The sequence below is a fragment of the Gobius niger genome (genome assembly GCF_951799975.1).
Source record: "Gobius niger genome assembly, chromosome: 8".
NCBI classification, from domain to species: domain Eukaryota; kingdom Metazoa; phylum Chordata; class Actinopteri; order Gobiiformes; family Gobiidae; genus Gobius; species Gobius niger.
This window is the reverse complement of record NC_136859.1, coordinates 898,737-907,332: the sequence shown is the minus strand read 5'-3', so window position 1 is coordinate 907,332 and position 8,596 is coordinate 898,737.

Below are 8,596 nucleotides of genomic sequence, written 5' to 3'. Positions count from 1 at the left end.
CACACTACAATGATGACAAACCTTCTGTTGGTCTGTAAATGCAGTAAATTAGAATAACTGCCTTGTATAAAATGTCTCTCTCAAAATGGCTGTAGTGAATGTCTGAAATAGGCCTCTGTCTCTTTAACCCTTAACTCCCACCTGAACGAGCACATTTTCTCCAGTTTGGTTTTACCCCAATCCAAAAGCTTCTGGAAAAAAGGTGTGAAAATAGCGACAGAACTGAGACGAAAACAATGATGAAGATGTGATGAAAAAGTGATGAAAAATGGATGAAAAATTGACAAAAAATGATGAAAAAGTGGCAAAAATGTGACAAAAAATGTACTATTTGACAAAAAAATTGCAAAAAAGTTACAAAAATGAGTTGAATACAAATTGACAAAAAAGGATTAAAAAAATGATGAAAAACTGACAGAAATTTGACAAAAAAAATACGAAAAAAAGGACAAAAAAGGACAAAAAAATGGACGAAAAATTGACAAAAAATGATGAAAAAAGTGGCAAAAATGTGACAAAAAGTGACAATTTTTTTTTACTATTTGACAAAAAAATTGCAAAAAAGTTACAAAAATGAGTTGGAAAACCCCCCCCCCAAAAATGATGAACAAAAATCTGATGACGTGAGGAAAAAGATCCATTCAGATGAGTTTTGTAGATCTTAGCTTTCAAATGAGGCGTTACACTGGCCTACGGGATTTGGGTAAAGCTGAACTGGAGAAAATGCTCTCGGTTCAGGCGGGAGTTCTTTCGGACACGCCCCCTCCACACGCTGTCTGTGGCATCAGTGGGGAGGGGGTTCTGCTGAGGGGCAGTGGTTGGTTACTCGGCTGGTGACCAAAGCTCGGAGGCGTCTCAGGAGGTGGGGGCGTTCCTAGGAGGACTCAGGCAAACCTATCCCTAAAATGGCCGCCATCAGAGTTTTTACAGATTACTCTGAAATACGTGAATGTGCCAAGGCAACACTTCAGGCATGTTTTTAATGAGGGAGTGACAGAACAACATGATGGAAAGCTGGAAAAAGTCAATTTTGCATAATACCCCCCCTTTAATGAGTTCTGTAGGTCTTAGCTTTCAATGAAACGAGATGACGACATGTGTGCGGTTCAGGTGAGGGTTAAGACACAATTTGAGAAACAAAACCCCCTTTTGTGTCGATGAAGGAGCGAAGTGGTTCAACAGCCCATAAATACATAAAGAATGCTAACATGATGCTAATGCTAACACAAGCTATGGCTGCCGTTTTTTCACTTCTACAGAACAATCTGCTGTGAATAAACATCCACATGGACCTGATTTAGACTTGATTTATTTGTGTGTGATAAATAAGTTTATAGGACTCTATTTCGCCCTCGGTGAAGCCACGCCCCCTTCTATGAGAGATGCCGTCTGTATCTATTGAAGAGCAGTTTCTGGCGGCCATCTTGTGACTGGCCCTTCAGTGCATCTCTTTGTAACGTAAATCAGTACTAAGTAACTCCTGCCCCTAGAGGTCGTCAGCGCCACTGCAGGTTTTTTACTCATTAATTGTCCGTGAGAGTAAATCCTACTCCTAGACAAAGGGACATTGTTCATCCAGTTACACAATGGAGATCATTTAATCACTCAAACTTGGCTGTAAATACCGTTTAAGCGGCGCTAGCCCACAGTTAGCTTCGCCCGTTAGCCTGTTAGCTTCTTCTTCCTGATTCCATTAGTCTCCGTCACAGATCTGGTTTGTACACTGCGTTCCAAATTATTATGCAAATCGTATTTTTGTGTCAAAAAGGTACAAAACTAATAATAATAAGAATGAAACTCGTGGATGGTGTCGTGTCTCGGGTTCTTTGAATCACTGACATTAATCTCCTAGACCTGGGATGATCAGTTTTCAGGTTAAGCCCAGTTAAGGGAAAAACGACTGAAAAAGGGTGTTCCACGTTATTATGCAGATCATCATTTTCAAGCAATATGGGAAAGAAAAAGGATCTCTCTGCTGATGAAAAGCGTGAAATAGTTGAATGTCTTGGTCTCGGTATGAAAACCTTCGATATTTCAAGAGATTTGTGGATGATTCAGACTCGGGTTTGTGCAGATAAAGGCACAATGAGGACGGTTTCTGCCAGACATGGTTGGTGAATGGCCCCTGAAGGTGTGAAAATGACCACTTTCTTCTATGCTACAAAAAGAGGAGCCGTGTTTTCCTGAACAAAGTCCTGCTGTAAAGAAAACCTCTGCATCACTGGCTGCTATGGGCATAAAAGGAGAGAAGCTCATGATGTGGACCCCCTCCTCCCCTGACCTCAGCCCTATTGAGAACCTTTGGAGCCTCAAGCAAAACATCTATGAGGGTGGGAGGCAGTTTTCATCCAAACAGCAGCTCTGGGAGGTTATTCTAACATCCTGCAAAGAAATCCAAGCAGAAACTGTCCCAAAACTCACAACTTTAATGGATTTAAGAATGGAATTTTGAAGCTGCTATGACACAACCACATTTAAATGATCCTCGACCAGTTAAAGACTTGAGTTGACAATTTAGAAAATCTTAGAAAAATGTCATTTGCGTAATAATTTGGAACTCAGTGTAGAGTCTCCTGCACATCAGACATGGAGATGAGCATTAGCTGATTAATCCTGCGGAATAGAACCATCGATCACGCGTGGCGGACACTCTCTCCTCACGGCTTCCATTAAGGCCTGTTTAAGAGGCGCTCTCAGATTTACGGCTTCAGCGAGGGGGGGGGACGGGGGGCGGGACGTCCTGCTGCGGAGCCAGAAGAGCCACCTTCACACTCGCACGCGTAAATCCTGAGGGATTTACGAGCGTGAAGAGCGAGGAACAAAGGCTCGTTCATCAGGAGGGCGTGGCCAGTGGTCATGTGACTCCATCATCAGGGACACTGTGGAGATTTGTGTTTCTCCTTAAGTTTAGAGAGGACGTTTTCAGTCGACTCTTTAACCTCCTCAGCTCTGCACAGCTCCTCCTGTTGGGTTTTTACCAGGATCTGAAAGCTTCTGGAAAAAAGCAGCAAAACAGCAACGAAAACGCTACAAAAAAGGGACAAAAACCGGCCGGAAAAGCAACAAAAACACCATAAACAAGCGACAACAACGCAAGTAAAAAGTGACAAAAAAGCAACAAAGACTGTGATATAAACTGGGGCTGCTCGATTATTGAAAAAATAATAATCACGATTATTTTAGTCATAATTGAAATTGCGATTATTTGTTGTCATAAAAAAAAAAAGTATTAATTTTATTTATAGATTTATTAATTAAATGGGCATTTTCTGAACAGTCAAAAAAGTACAAATGATTTCAAGTTGGCCTTTATTTACCCCTTAACTCCCACCTGGCTTTACCCCAATCCAAAAGCTTCTGGAAAAAAGGTGAGAACAAAGCAACAAAACTGAGACGAAAACAATGATGGAAATGTGACAAAAAAGTGAGAAAACTTTGATGAAAAAGTGACGAAAAATTGATGAAAAAATGACAAAAAATGACAAAAAATGTGACAAAAATGACAAAAAATGTGACAAAAATATGACAAAAATGTGACAAAAATGTGACAAAAATGTGACAAAAAATATGACAAAAAATTACCAAAAATTTGACAAAAATGACAAAAAATGTGACAAAAAAGTGACGATAAATTGATGAAAAAATAACAAAAATGTGATAAAAAATTGACAAAAATGTGACAAAAAATGACAAAAAATATGACAAAAATGTGACAAAAAAGTGACGATAAATTGATGAAAAAATGACAAAAAATTACAAAAAATGTGACAAAAATATGACAAAAAAAGGACAAAAATGTGATAAAAAATTTGACGAAACATAAATTAAAAAATGACAAAAAATGACCAAAAAAATGACAACAAAGTTACAAAAATGAGTCGAAAACCCAACAAAAAAATTGTGTAAAAAAAAAAAATGTGACATGAGGAAAAAGATCCTCTCGGTTCAGGCGGGAGTTAAGAGGTTAAAGACAGGTCTCTGCTTCACACCTGCCCCCTGCTGGCCAGCCCTCACACCTGCACAAGCAAACTGAGCGGCGCGGCCTGACGACATCATCACACGTTTGTTTTTATGTCCGGCAGAAGCACGAGCCGTGGCACGAGAAACGCGAAGGGGAAATAATCCCAGCGCCACCGACAATGTGACAAAATAGTGTTTAGTTTTTCGACCTTCATTTATGTGTTAGCCGTTAGCTTGAGCCGTTGTGTTAGCCCGGGAGTCTGCAGGCTCCTGTGGGATCATCTGGAACTGGACAAACACTCTGAGGACCAGAGACCTTCTCAACACTCTGGATAACGAGGAAATGAGGCTCTATGTCAAACATCCTGAATCATCCCTTTAAGTTCAACAACATCTGCACTAGAGTCGCTCCGTCAGACTTTACAGGCTCCACTCAAACACATGTGGAAGGATTTTCACAGGGATTTTTACAGATGTGATTCTGACACATGTATTGAGCTTACAGAGCGAGAGAGAAATGAGAAACTAAACAGACATTTGGTCCAGATCTCAGAGCGTTTCTGTTCACAGTCTGATGGAGAAACTGCATGAGGGTTTATGAAAGAGCCCAGGTCTGCGGGCGGTTCCTGAGCCTCCGTCCTCGCTCGGGCCGACGCTCCTTCAACTGAACGAGTGTGAAATAATCTCACAGGTTCATTGTCAAAGCGAGGAGTCTTTGTTCAGAGGCGGCGGAGCTGAAACGCCGCGCTCAGAGCTATGAATGTAATTATCAAAGACCGGCCTGACGTGGACGAGGCTCGGAGACACATCTGAGGAGCCGCAGGTCTGAGGAGCCACATCTGAGGAGCCACAGGTCTGAGGAGACACATCTGAGGAGCCACAGGTCTGAGGAGACACATCTGAGGAGCCACAGGTCTGAGGAGACACATCTGAGGAGCCACAGGTCTGAGGAGACACATCTGAGGAGCCACAGGCCTGAGGAGACACAGGCCTGAGGAGACACAGGTCTGAGGAGCCGCAGGTCTGAGGAGCCACAGGCCTGAGGAGCCGCAGATCTGAGGACCTGGAGAAGGACCGGAGAGGATTCAGGAGTTCAGGAAGGAACTGAGACGAGGACGAGGACAGCCCACATTTAGGTAAACCTCTCTCGTGAGTCTGTTTAGCACCTTTTACATAAACATTACATTTTCTTCCTGGTAAATCCTCAACCATCCTCATGAAATTGATTTTAAATGTTCTGAAGCGAAGGAAGGAGCAACTGACTGAAAAATAACGGCTGTTTTAGTTCTAACTAGTCCGTCTCCGCTCCTGCCATGTCCTCTGGATCTTTAGCTATACCCATGGTCTACACCAGGACCTCTCCAGTATTTAAAGGGGGGGTATTCTGCAAAATGGACTTTTTCAAGCTTTACATCATGTTATTACGTGTTTTACATGTCGCACTTTGAGCTCTTTGCACACTTTTTTTCCAATGTGGTTTTTCAAACTGCAAATGGCCAAAAAAATGAATCTGAATGTGAGGATCTTTGACGTGTGGAGCTTTCGCTTCGTCAAAGTGCAGTGAGTTTAGAAAAGTTTATCTGAAAGAATGTCCTGATGTGGATCTGACTCTGCAGCTCAGGAGGGAATAACGTCCTTTCTCTCTTTTATCTCGGCTTAAGCGGAAATTCTGCTCAAAACAGAAGTTACAGGCGACGCTGCTACTCCTGTGGAGCCTCTGTTTTGCTGTTTTCAGTCTTTTTCCTGAATGATACTTTTTATACACGTTATTTTTATTGAATTAAAATAACATAGGGACCGAAAAAAAGCACCGTTGAGGCACCGGAGCCGAAGAGCAGGAATCGTTAAAGTACTTGGTATCGAAAAAAATGAACGGTGCCCGTCCCTACTCACAAAGCAGAGCGGCCCCTGAGTCAGTATCATCAAATATCTGCATATGAAATATCAAAATGGCTGCCAGGTTTGTTGTGAAAATGGCGCAGCGCGAGCAGACACAAACTATTCAACCCGTGATCCTGATTCAGATGTAATTTATTTTGCTCCGGGGGAAAAGCAGCAGCTCCTCCGTGGTTCTCCCGGCGCCCTCTTCACCCGTCTGTCAGAAAGTACAGCGAGGCGCGTCCGGCTGCAGGAGGCGCGTCATGAATATGCAGGAGCGTGTTTGTGACAGCGGGTCGCACATCAGGGCCGCCGCGGGCAGACGGAGCCGCCGTTCTGGGCAAACGCCGACTCTTCTGCTGCCAGCTCCCCCGACACAGGCCGGAGGAGGCGGAGGCGGGTCTATTGTGGTAACTATGGCAACCAGTCAATGGAGCTTCTACTGTGGGTGAAGTGCAGGACGTTTCTTCATCCGAAAGGCTTCGTCAGCAACACTCACGGCACTAACTACGGTGAATAAACAACGTGCTTTATTCTGTTCGTTGCAAAGACGAGGAAAACAAAGGCTTTATCGACACGGCAGGGGGGGCACGAGCGCTGTTCGCCTCCGCCTCAAAGCCACAGACCTCAGCTCTGAGGAGCAAGAGGTTCAGCTCAGCCAAAGACAAGAAGCTGGTTTGAAACAGTCAAAGAAAGGAAATCCCTCCATGAACAGAACGGTGGAACAGAAACCGAGTAACTGAGGCCCAGGCCTGGAGGGCTCTGTCAGGCTAATGCTAATGCTAATGCTAATGCTAATGCTAATGCTAATGAGACTAAAACTGGTGATGTTAACAGAGGGGCGGGGCTGAGCCGAGCTGAACTCCTCCCTCTGGTCTTTATCTGGGCTGAGCTTAAACTTCAGTGTCACTGACGAAGCCTTTTGGATCAAGAGGTGAAACGTTGACACTTTAACTACAGAGTACAGACGAGGACTCAAGAACCTTCAATGAAGATGGACAACTCCTGTACGACTGAGAGCCGACACAGACATGTGGTAACGGGACTGGATTATGTGAGGGACCTGCAGGTTCTTATTATCCTGCTTATTACACGGCCGTTTGCAAACTGAGCACACACGACATAAACAAACACGTTCACGAAGCCCAAAGTTTATTCAATCATTGCTGCGGCAAATAGTTCCCAAAGGTTTGGGAACTACAACGTCTCTCTTATGGACGGGACAGTGTCCTCGACGACTGCAGTGATATGAAAGACCTGTGTTAAAGCATGAACTCTGTTGCCATTGGCAACGGTCATTATGTTTCTCAGAGGACTCGATCAGAAAATAATGACCGGGAGAACGTTGGAAAATCCCATTCAAGTCAATGGAGCTTCTACTTCTACATCATGAAGAGAATTAAACACCTCTGAGCTGCGTTAGACGGTTCTAACGCCCGACTCAGTGTTGTTCCTCCTGCATTATAACGTCTAACGCGGCTCCTCGTTGTTTAATCCGCTTATACCAGGGTCCCACAAACCTAACATTTATAATAAATATTTTTTTCATTGACTGAACTCACTAAATCTGCCAGACTACGGGACTATTTTGTGTGGGTTATTAGCCGGTCACTGAAGGCTGGTCTCAGAGCGAGTCATTCTCCGCAGCTATTACGAGGATCTCAGTCAGGCTCAACGACACAACATCAGCACAGAATCACAACACAACAGGACTAACCCGGAAACACTTTTCCCTGGAAGGAAACACCGATATGCGGCACTCGTGGGCAGGAGTTATTTACCTTTTACAAGGTTTAACCTGAAGCTAAAGCTAGCTAGCTCAACCAGCTCAACTGTTTATGGAAACAGCTGCGGTGGAGTCGCTCACACCTGGGCCCCCCCAACTCAAACTTTTATGTTTGACTTTACTAATCCAGACAAAGATGCTTCAATGCAGGATCATTTTATGTACGCCTGAAAATGATGAATAGCCTTAACCGTTTTCAATAGAAATGTAAAGCTCATATGTTTTTAACAGTAGCTAACCTAGCTGCTCACTCTCCTCTACAAACATTTAGCAAACACTAAATCCATCTCATACGTTCCTGTCAGTCACTAATTACGCCTTTATCTGATTCAGCTGTGTCGTTGCTATGGCGACGCCACAGCGGAGTGACATCCCAGTGATTTAACTACCGGACTACGTGTGCGGTTATACCAAAATAATGCACCAGCCAATCAGAATCCAGTATTCACCCAGACCATGGGATAAAAAAGGTCATGGTTAATATCTCTGACGGCTGGACCTCTTCATATGAAACAGAAACTGTCCAGGGTCTCCTCTCTCAGCACCAGTGATGCCAGTCCCCGAGCCCCGCCCTCACCTGAACATGGAGCCCCGCCCTCACCTGAACATGGAGCCCCGCCCTCACCTGAACATGGAGCCCTGCCCTCACCTGAACATGAAGCCCCGCCCTCACCTGAACATGAAGCCCCGCCCTCACCTGAACATGGAGCCCCGCCCTCACCTGAACATGGAGCCCCGCCCTCACCTGAACATGGAGCCCCGCCCTCACCTGAACATGCCCCGCCCTCACCTGAACATGGAGCCCCGCCCTCACCTGAACATGAAGCCCCGCCCTCACCTGAACATGAAGCCACGCCCTCACCTGAACATGGAGCCCCGCCCTCACCTGAACATGGAGCCCCGCCCTCACCTGAACATGCCCCGCCCTCACCTGAACATGCCCCGCCCTCACCTGAACATGGAGCCCCGCCC